The sequence below is a fragment of the Equus caballus genome, chromosome X (assembly GCF_041296265.1).
Source record: "Equus caballus isolate H_3958 breed thoroughbred chromosome X, TB-T2T, whole genome shotgun sequence".
In the NCBI taxonomy this organism is placed as follows: Eukaryota; Metazoa; Chordata; class Mammalia; order Perissodactyla; family Equidae; genus Equus; species Equus caballus.
The window spans coordinates 112,036,505-112,058,964 of record NC_091715.1 but is presented as its reverse complement, the minus strand read 5'-3'; the positions used below and the strand labels follow the sequence as shown (position 1 = coordinate 112,058,964).

The following is a 22,460-nucleotide window of genomic DNA, read 5'->3' as shown; positions in this document are numbered from 1 at the left end:
AACGTACAACAGTTTCTGCATATGTCTGCCTAGTCATTTAGGAAAAAAGTATATTTCGTTGTATTATAAAATCCTTTGGATTTATTATGTGTGCAAAAACCTATAAAGTTATTTTCAAATCATTTATTCATTTTAAGTCTTGATTTTCAAGTCTTAAATCAAGGGAACAATTTTCTTTTTTGTATATGTGATTTACATCTTGATGTGTGTGTTGATAGGTAGATAGAAAAAAAGGCAGATAGACAGAACATAGTGTAGAACTAAATCACCTCAAATTGACTCTAGGTTGTGAAAGTATTTGTATATGAAAGCAAACTGACTGCAGTTTAGGGCTTATTGAATTTTATTGTTTCCTCCAGTCAAAGAAGCATTTAATTTTATAATAGTCATACGGATGTGAACAAAATTAAGCAAAATATTCAGTAACTCTATATCCTTGTCAACATTCTTTATCATGATTATGATAAGTATGAAATTAAGAAATATTACGTGAGGTATTTAGACACCTTGCTATTTCAAAAAAGCAGTCTCTTCATTTTGTATTCCCAGAGAATACTGAAAAACTTTGCCACTATTTTACTTCAGCATTTGTTTTAGGCCCAGAGAGGAAGACAATTGCCAATAAAGAGAAATCAATATAGAATAAAAAACATATTGACTGTGCAATACATACAAATCCATTGCATATGTTTAAACAGTTTGAAATGACTAACTAGTTTGCAGCAAGATTCCATCTGAAAGGGGTAACAAGCTGACTAATATAGCATTGTAGATCAATTTGCAAATTAAACCTTAGAAGAATGGGACCTAGGAAATGTAAGACTTGATTGATGTGTGTGTTTGCATGAGAGATTTAAATAAATCAAGAACCAAATCACTGTTGGCCATTATAGTAGTGATCCCTGAACAGTTTAGGGGTTTGAGAGTACTGGATGACAAAAGGAGGGCAGAATGGGATAGATGTGTGACAAATAAATAGTTATTTATAATTAGATTTCCTGAAAAATGATTGATTTGAGAAGAATGACAAGATTAATTAAATCTTTTCTGCTGTTGCTGAGTCTTATGCATGGTACCCTGGGAGATTATAGGTGCCATGAAGTCATACTCTTATAAACGTGCTAGGTTTAAATGTATAAAACCTATTCTTTGAATCTCTAATCTTGGCATTGGGTAATTGAAATATGCATAGAAAAATTCTGTACACTGAATATATTATTTTCACATTATCCAAACCTCTTTGATAAACAAAAAGGAAACATTGGACCATAAAAATAAGACAATGAAGTGCACACATATTGCCTTCCAGTCTTAATATTATTTGGAAAGTAAACAGGCACAGAAGAGCAAGATATTATCCACAAATTAAGAAATTAGGCAATAAATATAATTCATAACTGAATTTCAAATAAAAACCTAACTCAAAATTTAAGAAGCAAGTATATTCTGCAAATTAAACAATGCAAGACTTCCCCCAGAATTGATTTGTTCTTTTAAACAAATTATTTCATGCAAGTTTTGTTTTCAGCATTTTTAACTGACATTCTGGAGTTAAAAATAAATTTTACTTCATAACACACAAAAATCATCCCTCTCCTTAAAACACGTGTTCCTTTTTGGAATGGTTTGTTGAATGTTATAAGGAAATGTGGTAGCATTTTTTCATGTTCAGCCATACTGTTCAAATTAACCAGCAAAATATTTATTGTGTATTTTTGTGTTGGCTTTATGAAAGGTACAAAGGAAGTGAGTGACCTGATTCCTGCTTATGAGAAATATAATTTAATTCTGTTGATAAGCTACATATGAATAAAATAAGTGCCAAACTATTTAGTGAAATAATCATAAGACAATGAGGTATGTATTTAAATAGAAATCAAATAGTACAAACAAGAAGAGTAGCAGGAGTTCAGAGACAGAAGGCAATAACAAGTACGCCTATAAATGCCTGCTGAAAGAAACTAATTTAATTCATTCTGTAAACATTTAATGGGAAGCTACTGTATACTGATCTACATACTGGGAATTCAAAGATGAATAAGTCAAGAGCCTTGCCAGTAACCAAGAGATTTTAAGCCAAGGTACCTTGGTTTTTATTTTAGATGGATTAGATCTTCACCACATGATTAACTGCCTCCCAAACCATCAAGTCATTGACAAAGGCCGATAGTTTTACAGAAGGCACCAAAAGAAAAGAACAAACTGTTGGCTTGTTTTTCAGGAGTTCTAATTTATAGTTACCAATAATCTGTTTTTATCATGGAAATTATGAACTCTAAAAATATGAAAATGAAATAAAGTAACTCCTCTGAAGAATTTGATTAGGTGCATGAAGTATAGAAACATATTTATGCTTGCTCTAGACAAGCTGTATCGTAAGGGAAGTAGACTTACCATATTAAAACAGATTTCTTCTATTAATGAAAATTGGTTACTTCTTAACATCACTAAATGCTTTTTATATTACATGTAGGTTAAAAAATGCATTTTCTGGGTGCATTGCTGAATTTGCATGAATTATTTATAAAGTGGAAAAGTTTTGCTCATATTCTTATTATTATGAGTTTTATGCATGTAACCTGCTATTTATTACTGACAAATAAAATAACCACCCTCTTAAGATTCAAACAATTCAAATAAAAACTAATTGGGGCCAGCCCAGTGGCGTGGTGGTTGAGTTTGAACTCTCCGCTTTGGTGGCCCAGGGTTTGTGGGTTCAGATCTCAGGCGCAGATCTACACACCGCTCATCAAGCCATGCTGTGACAGCATCCCACACACAAAACAGGAGAAGTTTGGCACAGATGTTAGCTCAGCGACAACCATCCTCAAGCAAAAAGAGGAACATTGGCAACAGTCGTTAGCTCAGAATCAATCTTCCTCATCAAAAAAAAAAAGTAATTTAGGTAAATATCCTAGAATATCAGTGATCTAAAAATATAAAATACCACATAAATGAACATATTTTGGGAGATGATTTTTTTCTGCTTCCATTTCATCATTATTTTGGAATAAAAGAGCAATCAGGTTATGAAAAATGTATGAAAATATTTCTCATTTAAACTAATACCTTGAAAATCAAGAAGTGTGACAAAAGACATAGCAACTAATGGAATTATGTTGAAGATATATGTCTCTAAATTTCATTGAGCTGCAGCTATTTATTTATAAGATTGTTTCACAATCACAACTTGAAAATTCATTTTTGGAAACAAGACAACCTACTATCTCTGTATACATTATTGATTTATTATTTTATTATGTCATATTTATTTCTTGAGATAAGTTAGACCTTTTCCCCACCAAGTTAAGCATGACACAAGCGTATTTAATTTGTTTGTTGTTCCCTTTTCCAGATCAACATCCTTTGACCCAAATTGAAATTAAATGAAATTATCAACATGTTAACTTTCAAGCTATATGACCTGATATAATTTGGTTACATTTAAAACTGACTTCAGAAAAATTTATCCAACTTCCATGAGAAGGTTTCTATGAAAGGTCTATGATAATGAATTGCAATTTCAAACACAGAGTATTTTTAGATTAGATAATTTTTGCTCAAAATAAAACCAATTCCAGGAAGAAAATTACTTGACATTACCTGACACTTAAGTCTACCTTAGTAAACTCCTTCTAAGCAATAGTGGATATATATATATATATATATATATATATATATATATATATATACACTCTCACTCTCTCTCTCTCCTTTTTCAGACCATAGTGATTTAAAGGTAAAGCAATAGAGAACTTGACTTGATGGAAATAGGACCTTTGATTGCATTAAGAAACTAATGGATATATCCATTCATTTGCAAGCAATCGAGTGTGAAGTATTGTGATGAGAGTTATGAAATAAATGAATAAATGGATAGATGGGTGATTAAATGAGTATTCCTTTTTTTCATATTGGAGAAATATTCTAGGAGGAATACTGTGTAAGAGGAAGAGAGAACAGGAAGAAGTTGGGAGAATAAATTAAACCAATCTTTTCATCTTGATCTCTATCTTTAATTTCACTAGTTATTAATAAGAAATGAGACAATAAATTATCTAAGAGCAACAAAGCGAGCATATAAAAAGATACTGTGATAAAAGAAGTTCAGAAAAGATAATAAAGAAAGTCAGAAAAGATCTGGGACAGCTCAAAAGAATATACAGTAGCAGAAATCATTCTAATGGATGAAACAATGAGATAATTCATTTTCTTGTACAAAGTGACCTAGATGAAGGTAACTTGGCTGAAATGACCATGCAAACAAAAATTAAATGCATATTTGAAATGATAATGAAAATAAGAAGAAAGCCAGGATGAAAATAATCAAAATAATTGTATCATGATTCAGCAAGTTATTTTTGCAACTTTAATTAACAGGTCAATTCAAATGAGTAGAGTTTGAGAAGGTACAATATCTTCCAAAAGAATCCAGTCAAATGAGTCAAAGGAATTTAAGAGGTAGAAAAGAATTCTACGATGAGTATTCTCATCAGTCTCCTAAAATGGCAGACATACATAGATCTCCTCCAGGATTTGTAGTCGGCCAAGTCATTTACTAACATTCTTTGGGTTGGTACATGAGGTAGTTGTAAAATTATTTATAAAAATATAGCAAAGGAACATTTAGTTGATGATATGTGCCAAAAATACATAGGAACTTGAGGAACAATAAAAAAGCCACTGATAACTATGAAATTAGCAAGTATAATAAAAGAATATTAACATAATTCATTAGCAATACTCTCATAAGGGTTGAGAACATACTGAAGGAGTGTAATTAAGAATAGATATTAAAGTAACTGTTACAACATGTCAGCACATTTTGCCAGACCATTTAACACATCTAGAGAAGTAGTGCAATGACAACTCGCCCTGGCAGCAACGTTCAGTTCTATAAACAAGCTGATGCATACAACTCAAAATGTGTGTCTTGTTTGTTACTTAAAAAATCTAAGTATATCACCCTCTAAGAAAAATCCTTAGCAGTTTCACCTATCAGATTGCATTCAACCTCCTAATTCTTAATTTCCAGGAATTTCACTAGTGAACATTTGATTCTTAATCACACCTCATTCCTTATTTACTAGGTTCATGAAAACTGCATCTTTGCCTCTTAGGTTTTTTTTTCTTTTCTTTTTGTCTCCACCTTTAGTACCAGAAATGTATTTTGAAGTTCCATGTCGTACAAAACTCAAAGTAATCAGACAATAAATTCTTACTATAACTGTCACTTGGGTATTAAATATTTGAATAATTTGCATTTCTACCTCCCTGGGAAGGACATGAATAGGCAGAAGTGCAACATTGCTACCACCTCCTCTAGGAAGCCTTCCCTGATTGACTCCTCCACCCGGAGGCTGGATTGGGAGAGCTTTCATGTGCTCCCAAAGTATCCTGAGCTCACTCCTGCTGTAGCACTTACAACACAACATTTTAATTGTCTGCTTACTTGCCTGCTTCTCCCAATAAAATTTGATCTCCTTGAGGAGAGGGACTGTCTTATTCACTGCTGCATCTACAGCTTCTAGCACAGGACCAAACACTAGGTACAACTTTATTGAATGAATAAAAGAACAATATGGGGTAAATTTTCAGTGCAAGTAAAAAAAGGAACTCATCAGTGAAAGTATTCTACAATGACTGCAATTGAAGGGCCATTAGTAAAGGTTCTTTAACTTTTAATCCTTCAAAATATATCACTAAATATATAGGGATACAATCATGTATGACAAAGCTTTTGATCTTAATTTTCTTTTAGAAATTTCAGGGATTACATACATCTAAATAATAGTATTAATCAGCATTACTAAGTAGATATCTTATCTTAGTAGGATACTAAGTAGGTATCATGAGTTCTGTTAGTAAAATACACATATATATGTATTATTTTTACTTTGGTGGTTTTGGAATCTCATGTCAAATAACTTAGAGTAACTTATTGGTATTAATTAATAAGTAAAGAGCAAAAAACTCCACATACATTTACCACATACATTTTTAAAAATTGTATTCACATTTGCATCCATCATAAGGTGGCTCAATAGATTTTCTCATTCAATCTACTGCCTGCAGATAGACAAGACACTATTAGTCAGATTTTACATTGAGAAAACCTGAAGCTTGGGAATCTTAATGCACTGGCTCAAGGTTACATAGCTAATAAGTGTTGAATGGGAGTGAGGCAGGTAGGCCTTAAGTCTTCTGTCCTTTTAGGTAGAGCTGTGTAGAGTAGTCCTAGCAGAAATATTTCAAAAGAGTTAATAAAATAAAAGCCTTTTGAATTTTATTTTAGGACGTACTATATACTTCAGGAGTCAGAGTGACCTTCCTATACTATGTTTCTTGATTGCTATATTTAAATGACTTTACTTTTCCAAAACAGGTGGTTATTAATTTATTCAACAAACATTTATATGGATGCCCATTCAAACTCATGGGTCGTGTTAGTAGCTGCATATAGAATGGTGAACAAAACCTGCATGATCCTTGTACATTTAATAAAGATGAAAGAACAATAAGAAGAAATAGGAGAAGGAAGAAAATGGGCACATCTAGATCCTGTCTGATAAATGGGAAAGTGAGTTAGGAGCAATATGCGTGAAAGGGGTGAGAAAACTAGCTGAGAATCAAAGGGATCTTCACATCATTCATGTGATAGGCATAAATAGCCTGGGTGGGACGATCAGTTTGCTTTACTCCTAATACCTCTCCCTACTCTGACGAAATCAGCATTTCCTAATACCAGTTACTCACAAAGACGACCTAAAAGGAAATAAGAAAAATGTTAAAGTCTTTAATCTTCTCAGGAAGAAAAATAGCTATAAGTCTTTATGCTAGAAATATCTAATGCTATTTTCATTATTTAAATTCATTTCTAATAACTTAGGCTAGAAGTTTAACCTTAATAAAAAAATGATTGACAAAGTAATTACTGAAATATTTTGGATATGCTACATTAGAACTGATATATGTAACATATTAAGGGAAAAAAACAAGAGACAAAGAGGCTTATGGGAACCTAGACTATTTCATGTTATATTAATGTAAAAGATCAATGGAATTTTTAATAATGAATGATCATAAAAAGATTTCTTGATGATCCAATATTTGTTGTTTTCAATTTGTTTAATGTCTTATGAAAATATTGATTTAGTAATTTTTACATATTTGATAAATTTCTACAACAAATAATTTTGCTCACTTAAATTTTACCAATTCTGAGGCTCAAGTCCCTTTTTCTCCCTAAAACCTTCCCAGACGGGAAATGATCTGGCCTTCCTCTGACCTTTTAAGATACATTTATTCTTATTGCACACTGTCTTGTCTTTTTTTTTTTTTCCAAGAAAGATTAGCCCTGAGCTAACATCTGCCAATCCTCCTCTTTTTGCTGAGGGAGGCTGGCCCTGAGCTAACATCCATGCCCATCTTCCTCTACTTTATATGTGGGACGCCTACCACAGCATGGCATACCAAGCGGTGCCATGTCTGCACCCGGGATCCGAACCGACGAACCCTGGGCCGCCGAAGGGGAATGTGCGCACCCAACCTCTATGCTACTGGGCCAACCCCATCACACACTTTCTTACACAGCGGTCATTTGTGCATCCGCCTTATATTTCTTCTCTCCCATATTAGATCATAAGCTCTGTCTGAGTCGTAGTTTTTTATCCTCCACATAACAGGTGCTCAAATAAGACTTGTTGGTTCATTTATTCTTTCAACAAATACTTATTGAGGACCTGCTATATGCCAGGCATGAAGAAACACAATGTGTTGAATATATTTAGACTTTTTCTTTAAAACTATTATACTATAGTTTTCAGTTTGATAATATTACAGAAAATGGCCCAATATTTCTAATCAGCATTTATTAAAATTCCTCTTTCCCTATAAACCCACTTTTATTCTCAATTTTATTTATAGGTTCACTTAGGTGAACTTCTGCTATTTTTCTTTGGCCTATAATATTTTTTATTCATGTTTTGAACTAGGTCTCTTAATAAATACTTCTAAATATTTATTTTGCTATTAGATATCTAAGTTCAGCTTTTGGTTCCTATTATAAGCAAGGAGAAGCCAAAATAAGAATAATGAAACAATTTTATAATCCTAATTTTCTAGTTATAAGGAATAAGTCATGAATGGAGCAAGTGTATTTTACATTTGAGATTTTATGCAAAGATCACATGATTTGATTTCAAATCAAACTAATTAAATTCTAATACTCTAGGAAAATTGTTTTCCTATTTCAACTTAAGGACGTATAATCAATTTACAGTTATTGAAGTGCTAGATTCTCATTGTAAAAATATTGGAAATTATGGAAAATTTTAAATAAGGAGTTAAACTTCCAGTTGGCTGATAATGAGATGATGTGTTCACCAATATTATCATGGGGCAAAATCATACCATGGAGATTTCAATTATCAACTGTAAATAGAGAGCATCGGACGTGTCAGCAAAAGAAATTTCAATAAAATGATTAAAAATCATAATAATTGTCTTCTTCCAAATGTATTTTTTATAGCTCTATTAAAAGAATGCTTCTAGCAGTTACTGAAAGTTAACTTTATCCATGTGAGATTTTAACAGACTTTTAATCTAAATAAAAGAGAAATAAAAATTTGTTATAAAAATAGAATCAGTATACAGATTCTAGTTAGGAGTTTGGAGTGTAGGTTGTGGAATTGAGAGTTTAGTAAAGAGCTTAAAATGGAGAATTAATAAATCTACATGAAACATAAAGTTACCCTTTAAGAATTTGTATTTTACCCTTTTGGCTGTCTTTCAATCTCTATTATGTTCACACTGCACGCTCTGGGTATTGAATAAAAATATACACAGCCCATGCAATGAGCACATCCTAGAGCCAAGTCCAGCTGTGATATAAAGCTCCAAAGGTAGTACCATTTAGTCAAATTTTAAATGTAAAATAAATTGGAAAGGATTCTTTTTGAAGGTCAAAACCTTGGCCGAAAGACTATAGAATCTTAGAGCTTGAAGAGACCATATCTAAGTAATCTCTTACCCTCTACCCTCTTCCAAACCACAGCAGACAGATGAGTATCTATTCCAAATCAATTCCAAAGATGTCTGGGAACAACCTGGGATAACTCTTTTCAGAACTTATAAACTAATAAGAAACATTTTTTGTTTAGTATAGTCAAATTAAATTCCTTGCTCTGCAGACTAAACCAGAGGTGGTGTCATGGAAAAAAATATTGGACATGAAACTAAGAAAACATGAATTATACCTTATAACCATGTGACTTTGGACAAGTCAGTTAAATTCTCTTTACCAGAGTTTCTATGCCTATAAAACAGAGATAATAACAAATTTACTTACTTATTATTTAAAAGATTAAAGGAGTTTCTACATGCAAAAGTGCTCTGTAAACTGTAAAAAGCAAGTGATTATTATGGATTCTTTCTCTGGAGTAGTAATTGTCCAACTTATATCACCATTTTCTCCTCTTCACAGGTCCTGTTTTCTAATCCTTTCCCCATCTTTGTATCTCTCCTCTGAAATCTTTTCAAGAGCTCCTACAGCATTGTCTAATTCTACTGCCCTGAGCTAGATCTAAGATTTATTTGGTCAGCTGGCTGAGGTCTATTTTTATTATTATCATTCTTACTTCACTAAACATGCAAACTGGTTGGTTGGAACACAGCTGGGAACAAGACAGAAATGGTCTGGTTACTGTGGAGTTTACAAGATAGGGGCAGGGAGAGAATTAGTAAGGAAGTGAACAAATAAGATAATTTTATATAGTAACAATGCTGTGAAAAATAAAATAAGATAGATGAACTCTCACGTAGGGGTGAGCAATTTGGATGGGGTGGTCAGGGAAGAACTGTTTGAGGCAGTGATGTGTGGCCTAAGAATTGAAAAACAAGGAGGATTAATCATTTGAGAATAAGGGAGAATAGTGTTCTGGAGAGAACATCAAGTGCAAATGGCTTAAGGTGGGTGAGTCACTGGGGCTGGGGAATAGTGAATAAATTGTGTACGATGAGATTAGAGAGAAAAACCTGGGACCTTATCATTGAGGTGTTGTAAATCATAGTAAGTTTTGAGATAAGAAGGCATTGATTGGTTTTATGCGTGGAATGATGTGGCAATGAACTAAAAACCAACCTTCAGAGTTTATCCAGTGACTTCTTAATACTCTCAATACATTCAAACAAGTCCCACCTGGGGTCTCTTTCACCTTGTAAGTGACCTGCAAACTGGATCTTAGGCTTTCCCCTTCATCTCGGTTTAGTAACCACTAATTAGTCATTTCTACGGTGCTTTGCAATAGAGTAATGACTGACAAATTTAGTCAACTTGGAGATCTGTGCCACCCATTTTGTCCTCATTCTCCAGATCTGCCAAAGTAGACTCACATGTCAGGCCCATGCTGTCTCCATTTCATAGGAAGTCATGCACAATTACAGAGCCACTCTGTGGATAAAAACATGTTTCCTACTCCTCACCTGTCATTCAGTGGGAAAATGATCGAATGGTGCTATTATGCGGATATTCTTTAAAACCAAAGAGGAAGGACTAAAGACTATCCTTGCTTTTCTCAGATTCCTACAGCTACACCTAAAAGCCTTGCTGATGCCCTCCCCATCCCCCGCAACCCCCTAGAATAAACAAAGCAATCTTTCAGAGAAAGAGGCAGTTAACAGTAGGATAAATACTTACTGCTTTTCTCTGTACTAAAAGTAATACTGCTGTATCATATTGCATTAGGAATTATCAAAATGAATTAATCATCAAGAAAAAACCCACAAGAATAAAAACTACTGTTTGCATTGTTGGCCGATAGACGGAGATGACAAAATGTGCTCCCAACTGTTAATATTTTCTATATAACATTTAAATAGTATCGAAAAAAACCTGAATTTGATAAGTGAAAAATAGAATATTAGCCCAAGTGCTTGAAAAGTGTATTAGGCATTATGGATTTAGTACTACAATTGTCACAATCATATATGGAAAATCCTTACATGAAATAATTGGGGAAAATGGAGCATATAATGCCTGCATCTGGGTTGATGCGCTACTATTGCCTCGGAGCCAAGGACTATTGATATTAAAGTATCTGAAACTAGTGTACAGTAGGTAATCAATAAATTATCACTGAACTAAACTTCCTGGTACCTGTTAGTTTCCATATCCTAATAAAGAAACAGAAAATTCTGAAGTATTAGTTTGTTGATGAACAGAATCCTAAAATTTTACTGAGGCCAGTATATTTCTCATGTCTCTGAAAATTAGTCAAAAATTGCTCCAAAATGAGATATACAGAAGAAAACTATTTAAAATACTGGAACCTGATACAATCTAACCAATAATAATAATAACATCAGCCTGTTAGTTTGTATATCTTTTGTGCGTGTGTGGTGTATGTGTGTGTGAGAAAGATTGGCCCTGAGCTAACTTGTGTTGCCAATCTTCCTCTTTCTGCTTGAGCAAGATTGTCGCTGAGCTAACATCTGTGCCCATCTTCCTCTATTTTATGTGGGATGCCACCACAGCGTGGCCTGGCAAGTGGTGCTAGGGCCAAGCCCAGGATCTGAACCCGTGAAGCCCAGGCCTCCAAAGCAGAGCATGTAAACTTAACCACTATGCCACAGGGCTCACCTCTGTATATCTTTCAAAGGAAAAGAAAAAAGAGAGGATTCTAGAAGACAGTAGTATTACAGCAATACCAAATTATGGATAAAGGGTAGCAGAATATGCCACAGAATATGCCCAGAATATGCTTCTTTGGCATAAGATTATTTGGAGCCAGTTACTTTTGAGAAACAGCAGACCAGGAGAAGCTCTGAAAACAGAGAAGTTATCCTTTTGTAAGGGAAATTTACATTTATAGAGGAAATCTCCATTTGTAAGAGTGTCTCCCTCTGTACCAGGGAGAGAAGGATGACTCTAATCACAGGAGAATGTTATCAATGAAGAAGACATGCACTTAAGTCTGCATAATAAACCTTACCCATGTTTACCACACTTTTCCTGGTAACCTCTCATAACTGGTCTCCCTCTCCCCCACAGCATCTTTCTTTTGTCTTTAGCTAAAGGTGGTTGCTTCGGCCATTTCAGAGAATTACCCAGTTTTCCTGGGTATCTCCCATGTATACAGGAGGTATACATATTATTAAACTTGTTGGTTTATCTCTTTTTACTCTGTCTTTCATCACAAGGAGTCTCAGCCAAGAACTCACAAGAGTAAAGAGAAAATTATTTTTCCTCCTCGACACAAACTACATTGTTTTAAGACATCTCTGTCTTGGCACATGCTATTTCTTCTGTCTGGAAAGATCTGTGATCCTTTCCATACTTGGCCATTGTGGGAACAAAATTTGCTACCCCTAAATGCGCCACTTTGGCATGCAGACTATTTTAAGTTGAAGGCAATCAACACCCAGCAGACTCTAGAAAAATAAATCTTACCTCTCCCTTAACTATCTAAAGAATTTTGATAGGGGGCCTGGCCCAGAAAGAGAGCTATTACCAAGAGGTAACTTTTTATCTGAATGACTTACCCGTATGGCAGGACAAATATCTAATTACCAAACACCTGCTCTTCTTATTGCCCTGTGAATTACCCTCCTCCACTTTGAAGCCCCAGGCTCCTATCCTATTCCTTAGCTCAGAATAACATGTAAGCCTGAACTGCCCAACTTGTCCTGGGGTCTCATTGGCTTTGTGGGGCCCCCATACATACATAACTAAATTGATTTTTCCCCTGTTGATCTGCCTCATGTCAATTTGATGATCAGACCAGCCAGAAGGACCCAGAATTGGAGAGAAGAAAATTTTTTCCTTCCCTACACCATCTCAGAATCATTCCATAGAGCATTGCTAGATATCATGTCTTCTATGAACCCCGCCCTGAGAGTGCCAACCAGTCCTTCCTCTAGATTACTTGTGGACTTCATACTTATTTCATCATGGCCTTCACACCATTTTATTTTCATTATTTGTCTGCACATCTGTCTCCTCTATGAGGCTGGGAGCAATTAATTAACAGCAACTGTAACTTAACCTTTTTTGGGTCAACACTTGGAACAGTGTTTGGCACACAATAGGCATTTAGTAAACTGTTACTGAACTGGACAGTGCTAAGCTAACTATTTGCAGATACTTGAAATTGAGGAAAATAGAAACGTTGCTTTAACATTGAATGCAAAGACTTTTTTCATACTGGAAAATGGGAATCGAAACATGTTGCCAAAATACTGTTTTTTTGATATAAAGAAGAGATCCTAATGTTATATGGACTACTTTATGTAGTGTACATTAGACAACTTACACTTCTGGATGAAAAGATACATGTGTAAACGACATTTAATGTGTTGCTAAAGTAATTCAGAACTTACTATGTGGATTCAGGAAAAACTGTAAAGTCAATGTAAATTTATTATAGCTTTGTAAGTCAGAAATTGGAACCTAAACTTGAAGTCAATTTACCCTTCATTAGCAAATATCTAGTGTGCACTAAAAATAAAATGTTCAAACATATGGTCAAATCAAAGATGTGTCTATGAATATTACAAAAATTTAAATGTGCTTTAAATAAGTTTAGTAACCCAGACAATTCTAAGAATTTCAAACAATATTTCTCAATGAATGGAACCTTTAAAATTACTTCTTGAATTAATATATAAATTTAACTAATCGATCCAATCTTTACTTAATGATTTGAAGATGAACTGTAGTTAATCTGAAAATATAAGTAACATGCATAAATTCTTTTATGTTCTCTAGAATTCTTTTTTTTAACAAATAGGAAAATCTTTAGAACTTTTGATTGTCCATGGAAAAGAAGTAATCTCATTTTCTTGTGGTGCATAATATTTACAAAGCTGATTTTCTCTTTTTTTTTTTCATCTCGTCCACAATTACCTACCGCCCCTCCTAGATTTCCTATATTTTTAATAACTCCTCTATGTTTGTTCTGGAAAAATTCTAGTGACTGATATGGGTCATTCAGAAATAGTCCATATTTGCCCCTTTTCATAAAAATACTCTCTTCACTATTAAATTTAATTCATAGCCCTGAACTTGCATAAACCACGACAAATTTTTGCATTTTTGTAATTGTGCCTATTGTATTCTTATACTAAACATGGGGCATGTACATGCTTTCAACTGTGTTACTCTTGGTTGTTTGATTTTAATTAGTTCTTCAAGATTTCCCTTAAACTCTCTTTAATACTCCCTTTGACTTTGCCCTTTATACTTTCAAAGTCAGTTTCCAACTAAGGCAGCTTGTTTCCCTAATTCTTTGTTATTCACTCAAGTTTTTGTTTTTAAAATTTTTTCTTTCTCCCTCCTTCCACCTCTTCCCCTCTCGGAAGAGCTCCCCTGGGGAAGCTGATGACTATTTGTCAGCCTCTCCGTTATATTTTCTTTTCTTCTTGAGGAAGATTAGCCCTGAGCTAACTACTGTCAATCTTCCTCTTTTTGCTGAGGAAGACTGGCCCTGAGCTATCATCCGTGCCCATCTTCCTCTACTTTATACGTGGGATGCCTACCACAGCATGGCTTTTTGCCAAGCAGTGCCATGTCCACACCCGGGATCCAAACCGGCGAACCCCGGGCGGCCAAAAAGTGGAACGTGTGAACTTAATTGCTGCACCACTGGGCCGGCCCTATATTTTCTCATATTCATTTATTCCTCCTCGTGGAGCTATCACCTTCATGCTGTCTTCTTGAAGCATTTTTTTCTTTATATGAGCCTTAATGTATCTATTTTCTTCCATATTTCCCATTCTTGTCACCACTTGATGTTTATATTTCTTTTCCTCTAGTTCTCCTCAGCTTCCTCAAATTTCCTTCCCTATATTCTGTAACTGTTAAGTGGCTTTTTAGCACTCAATAGAACAGGGACTCTTGTCACCAGCTCAGAAATACCATTTGACCTCCAAAACAACAGAGGTATTCAGTGCTAGCTTTTCTTACACTTTTCTTGTGCGCTGTTTTCACGTGTCTTTCCCCTCCAGTTACCCACAGTCCCTTCCTGAAAAATGCTATATTCCTGAAACGCTTTTCGTAGAGGATATACTTTGGCAATTTTTTGAGCCACCTTTCTCTGTTGACTCATCTCCTTGCTATATGTCTAACCCATACCCTGAGGTCCTCGGCCACCTAGATCCTGACTACGGACTAAGCACAACTAAGAAACTCAGCTTTAAGAACTAAAACCTTATTTAGTATGCTCTCACTTTTCATTTATTTCCTCAGTATGTTGCCAACAATTTTTAATACTTTGAATTCTGACAAAATAATTACCTTGAAGCCTCTAGCAGCATTTATTTTATTGGCAAGGGCGAGTGACTCATTAACAGAGGCTCAAGTGCTAAAAACTTCAGATATCACAAGTAGGTGATATGCTAACTCAATAAACCATGAAATAGGAGTGACATATCTAATTTGCAAGAATGAGAAGCGAATCTGATTAAAGTGTGAGGGGAAAACATGAAAGGGCAACAACGCAGTAGTTCTAGTAATCCTCCCATGTGAATCCAGGAGGCTCATGAGGTGCTTTAAACGTTTTCCATGCACTTAAAATATGATTCACTTGGTAGAAGATCAGTTACATACAGCTTCTCAGAAATGTATTGCCTAACAAGGCAAATTGACACTTATCTCCCGCTAGCTACATCGATTTTTGAACAATCTCAGCTATTCACTTAGGCAAGCACACAGGCTCCCAAACTGCTCAGCTAACTATAATTGGAGTTGTAATATATAGCAAACGGAATAAACCTCCAAAAACACTGGCCCCCGAATTTTAATTTAAAATCTGCCTTCTTTCCACCTTATAGAGCAGTTATTTCTCAGTTGGTGCTTTGAGGGATTGCTTTTCTCTGCAAGACTGAAAACTAACAGAATTTTTTTTTGTTTTGTTTAGCAGCAAATTGCCTGAAATTGAGCCAGCCCAAGAACATGTAATTAATAAATGTCATCCCACGCAAGTAGCTCTGTATTCTAATTAACTTGTACTTTCATAATTTCTTAGCAAAGTTCTTTCACACTGAGAGCTTTATCCTGTTAAAACTGATTAATCTTGGTTTGGCAGGAAGGATGGAGAAAGTCAGAGCTCGAAGGCTCTCCCTTACCCTGTTCCCATCCTGGACTATGCAGGTTAAACCACCCGATTTATCTATGGTTCATATTTTCATTTAAAAACATCAAGATTTTAATAAATAATACGTGAAGGCTGACAAAGCATTACAGCAATGAGAAGTTTGCATAAAAAACACCAGTGCATACATTAAAGAAGACAAAATAGAGACTAGAAAGTAATCAATATTGCTCCATCCATTTCTAAGACAAATTAGTAACCTAATTCTAGGGCTCACGTGAACACTAAAAGAGGTATTATTTTAGATGCTCTATAAACTGCAAAAATTCATTTATCTGGAAACCTCTCTTATATAGAAACTATGAACCAGAAAGGGAGCAAAAGTAAAATGATATTACAAAGTTCACATCCACTTCATTAATGATAATATTGTTTCTCCTTTTTAAAAAATCATGTCTCCCAGTTTCTGATTATTTTATTAGAAAGTAAGTTCTGTTTTGCAAAATTCATTGTTGAATTTTTTTCCTGATTTACATATCAATAGCACCAATATGCAAAAGTTGGGAGTCAATTATCAAATCATTGCTGTGCCCCAATATTGATTGTTAACAAGAAAACAAACGTGTGTGTCAGTAGTAAAGTGAAAATTCATGAGCATTCCAAGAAATCTTTCTATAAAAAAACCAATTTGGTGGGGCCGGCCTGGTGGCATAGTGGTTAAGTTTGTGTGCTCTGCTTTGGCTGCCTGGGATTCGCAGGTTGGGATCCGGGGCAAGGACCAACACATTGCTCATCAAGCCATGCTGTGGCAGTGTCCCACATACAATAATAGAGGGAGACTGGCACAGATGTCAGCTCAGGGCCAATCTCCTTCACCAAAAAAACAAAAAACAACTAATTTGTTAAAAACTAATTTGCAATTATACCTCAATTAAAAAAAAACAGAAATAATAGCAGAAAGTATATAGAATCCATATGAACATGACTATAAAAATCTATTAATGATTTAAAAGGAGATATACATGTGTATATACACGTGTGTGTGTAGATATACATATATATATATACATATATACACATACATACATTATATATATATATAATTTTGTTACTGGATAATGTAGTGGACATCAGTTGTTTTTGTCTTTCCACTATTTCCTCCTCCCTCTTTTTGTTACCATTGTGTTCGTTCTTTTGGGGAACACTACTTTCCCCACCCTATATGATTCTGTTGAACTTCCTTCCCCCAGTCAGTGGTGGGTAGTCTATCAGTCTAGGTGTATAATATTACCTTAGCCTCTTGGTCACTGTAATGAAACTAGAACCATGATTTGATCCAAATAAGTCAATTATAGTGCTTCTCAATTTTTCCAAGGTGGAAATTAAGGGAAAGCATTCTCAATTTCCCTGGATGATCTGTAAGGATGGATCTCTAGAGATGATAATAGCCACATTTCTTGACACATGGAGCAGCCTAAGAGAATGAGGATAGCATCTGGATAAAAGTTGAAATAAGAAACGAAGAAATGGGAAAGGGAGTGGTTGTGACAATTTCCAAGTTCCAGGATACCATCAATTCCAAGGCCTGTACTACTCCCTGCTTTATTTTAGTTTGGATATTTGAGCCACTGTATTAGCTATATTTAATTAATATGGTTGGAACTGGGTTTCTAAAAAAAAGAAACATTAATTTGCAAAAGACTAATAAGCTCCAATACTCTAAATTACAATATCATACACTTTTCTAAAGAAGCTCAGAAGCTATAAAAATGTTATCCTTCTGGTATAGTAACCCTACAAACCAGACAAAAACCAAGAGATAACAATTAGAAACATAATACATAAAAAATAAATAAAACACATAAATAAATATGTCACATTTATTATTCTGAATAGCATCTACCCATGTTATACATAAAATACTAACTTGTATATTCTCACGATAGTTTCAAAATGAGACATTTGCTCAGGTTTTTTAAAAGTCTTGATATAGCTATCACATAGTAGTAATAAAAAAACAGTTATAATTTATAGCAACTCCCTCTCCTCTGCTCGAATTGCATCTTTTTTCATGTAAGGTACAGTAATAAGAACTTTGCTATGAGAATGTAGACTTGACATTTCCACAGATGTATAGAAATTAATGCAGTTTACTTTATCACTGCCTGAATGAAGACCACATCCTGATGGAATGGCATACTATCCTTTCTCAACTATCTTTTTTCATTATCGTCTGCTGGGAAATATAGTCATACTTCTCTGTTCTTGGGATCAACCTGAAGGGCTAGTGAGATAATCACTCTCAGCATTTCGCAGAATTGGTTCTTCACCTTTAAATGAGAATATACTTACCAAGGTCTCCACACTAGAAAGAAGAGCCTCCCACAGAGCACAAGCGCTCTGATCTCATGTCCTTAAACATAAGGGCTCAGCAAAAGCAGATTTATGTGAAGAGAAAATATCTGAATCTACTTGCGAATTGTATATGCCAACGTAGTCAAGTAGCATCTGCTTAAGCAGAAAATCTACCAATGAACACTTAATCCTTTGAGCTAAGAAACAAGGAAAAACAGAAAGCACAATAAAATAAAAGATGATGTAACTCAAAAGCATAAGTTAGAAGAGTCCCACTTTTGAAAAGAGGTCAAGAGATCTCTACCCTTAGACTATAAACGACTTGAATGCACAGAGTATGGTTTTGTCTTCATTGCATTTGCATAGTCTGGTACCCATGAAGTCTTTAAAAGATGTTTGTGTGACTGTATTGAGTACCAAATTCAAAATGGGTTTCAATAATTTTCAAAATTGGCGTAATTTGTTACCCAAACTGCAGTTAAACATGTGCTCTCCAGCTTCATTGTGACACGGCATAGCCTCGGAGCACTCTGTGACACTTACCTTCTGTGCAGTATGAGGTTGGAGTCTCATAAGATCAAATGTGGATAAACGTCTACCTGTGGTCTTGCAGATGAGAAGATGTGATTGACAGAGTCTTTAATGCTCCCCTTCCTAATGGCCCATCTGTGTCCTTCACCCTAGCCAGCGGCCCATGTCATGTAGGAAGCTTCCCTTGATTACTCCTACCGAGTAATCACTCCTACCGGGTAATCACTCCTAATGATATCTGTGTTTCTCTCTTTCATTCAAAGCGAGTATTAAACACATCTAAGCAGAAATGTAGAGTGGTGACATCCAATTCTACATTCCACGGTTCAGGGATGCATTATCAACAGTCAACTGAAGACAATACTACCTCCATTACTAGGTTGCTGAGATGATTATCCTTGAGAATGGATCATGCATGGAAAATATCTTGCACATATTGGATATTACGTAAATATTTGCTGAATAAAGAAATGAATGACAAATTTGTATTTTAATTATTATTATATTTATAATTACTATTATTTTACTACTATAAGATAGCACAGTCACTTCAAATTTTAATTTTGAGAGTCATAGAGTTCTATAAAATAATCTTATTTCCTGGCTTGAGTTCAACCTGTAATATACTTCAAACTCAAGGACATAAGGATTGTAAAATATGCTGGTCATATATGAATCTTCTTATATCTACTTATGATTCTACAGAAATTTTCCAAGTAGTGTTATACAAGATTCAAATAGATACAAGGTTCTAAAATAAAGAATCTCAGTCATTTTATCACTATTTTTGTCTTTTGCATGTATGTTTTATCATTACAACATTATAATCTGTGAACAACACATGGCTTAAACATTGTGTTGCTTAGAAGAAAAGATGACACAAGAAAAGCATCTTGCATTTCAAAATCTTTAAGTTTCAAAACATTACTGCTTTGTTCTAACTTGAGCAGTTTCTTTCTTTTTTGTTTTGAGGAAGATTAGCACTGAGCTAACATCCAGGCCCATCTTCCTCTACTTTATACGTGGGACGCCTACCACAGCATGGCTTTTGCCAAGCAGCACCATGTCCACACCCGGGATCCGAACCAGCAAACCCCAGGCCACCGAGAAGCAGAACGTGTGCATTTAACTGCTGCACCACCAGGCCAGCCTCTCCTAACTTGAGCAGTTTCAATGTAACAGTTTCACTTTTCTGAGAGTCCTCAATGCATTGATTATAATCAGCTGGTCAATCTTCCATCCCAAGGAAATCAATCATGGTGACAGTTGCCACTATGGCCTCCTCCCTGTATTTCCCAAGCATGGAGGAGGACAAGTGAGCACCTGCCTCCTAGATTTTAGATCGAAAATATTGCTCAAACAAACTGGGATTCTTTATATATGGCAGAATATAACCTTTTGAAAAAGGCTGGGAGTCCCCTAAAAGATGCGTCCGTACTCTTGATTATGATGTTTTTCTTTAAAAAACAAACTCCTCAAGGAATTTGTAAATGGAATTTAATAATATTTACAACTTAAGCATCAGTAAACGGCATTTGAGGTATTTATTTCACATTGTTTTATCACAATATAAATCAATAAAAGTTTGATTAAAATATTTATAGAGCTACTTTTTGCAACAAGAAAAGCCATTTATTTTCTTTTCATAATAAAAATAATGTACCAAATAAATACTTATTTATGGAGCTGCTCAAGCAAAAGCAAAACCAAAAATATTAAAGATCAGTAAAGATATTCACTCTTCCCTTAGAATATCATTCAAACAGTTGACAGAGTGTTACATAATGTAATGAGATAGCATTACGTAATGGTCAAAAACATGTTACAAATGATCGCTTTAAAAGTAGAAAGTTGTACAAGGATTCCATTTATAACATATCTGATCTCTATGTTTACTAATCTAAAAGCCCTGGGAATATAACATCTCATGCCTCTGCATTTCAAAAATGGACAGGAACAGATGCTGTTAAATTCCTATTTGAAGATATTAAACTAACAAACTCTGTCCTTAAACTATGAAGTTTTATATTCTGTTGAACTCTCAGGCTATTCCATTGCCCTCTCTCAACACATGGTTCAGGACATGAGTAGGTTCATCTGAGAAGCACTCCCTCTTGAAATTCAATAAGTACGTTTGTTTGGGGAAATTAGTGAAACTTTCCCATTAATCAGTCATTTCCTTTTAAATTAAAAAGACAAAATTATCTATAACTTTGTGATAGAGCCCAGTCATTTGCCCTGAAACACCATAGGTGCACATCTGCTTTCTTACTATTCCTTCTGTCCCAGAAAAGTTTCCTATCTCATCAGGAAGAAAGGGAATACCCATCATCCTATTGGTCCCAACTCAGCTTTCTTTTTTTCAGTTCTTACCCTCACTCACCTTTAAGATGTCCTGGCTTTCTTCACCTGCAAAATATGAAGCCTTTTTAAGAACAAGCTCGCCTTGCTCAAAGCCTTGGCTTTTCAGGTTTTCTACAGCTGGTTACCCCCTCCAGATCCCAGTGTGAGTTAATATCTCCATTTTCCTTTTCTCATCCTATGCTTGGCCCCTTGCAACAGCTCTGTAAGGTGTCCCCAATCTCTAGAAGTTTTGAAATGAGGCATACAATTTGGATCATGCTCTTAATTTGACAGAACAATGATTAGTTGCACGCACACACACGCACACACTGAATAGGGGTTTGAATTGTGTTTGCTTCTAGACCCTGAAATAATTGAGCCCATTTTTTTAAAAAAAAATCTACTTTCAAATTTGGCCTTTATTTTAAACATACACTTAGTCAGAGATGTCTGCAGTTTAATATTTCAGCACCTTGTCAAGTGACTCCATATGCTTTTTGCTTTTCCCCTTCTTATTCCCCCACTTTTAGTCAGTCGTGTTCAAAGTTTAAGTGCTTTATAAATTGAGGGGGTAGAACAATCTGATATGACTGGCAGAATAAAACAGATTGATTTAAAATTCACGTGCAGTGTATTAGAAAAGACTCCCAATGATTCACTTACACCTCCATTTTCAGCTTTTCATATCTCTGATTTAACGTTTTATGTAGTTGCCTTAGTACATTTATAAATTTAAATGTACAGGAGAATGTATTTCTGAAAAACATACACTGAAAGTTTAAAGATTCCAATGGGACTATGTGGAAAGCTGGTTAAAATTTCTTAACACTTGGAATTCACTTTTTTTTTAATTAGTGAAAGGTACTGACTAAGAATATTTTTCCTGAAAAGACTTTAGTTTCCCTTCTCATGCCTAAGCACACAAAAAGTAAGGGGAAACCCCTTGAAGGGATGTTTGCAAGTGTTCTGTGTGTAAAGGTACAATGTGGAGAAAAGAAATACCCTCAATTCTAAATTTCAATAATTTGCTTTCCTTGCAGATATCATTTATGATCAGACATCTACTGTAGCCCCTGTTTTTCTATGTCCACTTTTCATTCCACAATTCTTTACAAAATCTTGACTTCTCTCCATCTCATCCCC

At 34.8% G+C, this 22,460-nt stretch overlaps 1 protein-coding gene and 3 non-coding genes across 4 annotated transcripts in view; all 4 read right to left on the bottom strand.

The window, feature by feature from the left end:
* The window catches only part of HTR2C (5-hydroxytryptamine receptor 2C), a 307,873-nt gene that overhangs the window by 242,255 nt on the left and 43,158 nt on the right, over nt 1–22,460 (bottom strand). The window lies entirely within an intron of this gene.
* On the bottom strand, nt 7,676–7,744 carry MIR1264 (microRNA mir-1264). Its single transcript, NR_033071.1, has one exon. It is a non-coding gene; the product is annotated as a microRNA mir-1264 (primary transcript).
* Nucleotides 8,793–8,872, bottom strand: MIR1912 (microRNA mir-1912). Its single transcript, NR_033076.1, has one exon. It is a non-coding gene; the product is annotated as a microRNA mir-1912 (primary transcript).
* Nucleotides 20,216–20,324, bottom strand: MIR764 (microRNA mir-764). Its single transcript, NR_033113.1, has one exon. It is a non-coding gene; the product is annotated as a microRNA mir-764 (primary transcript).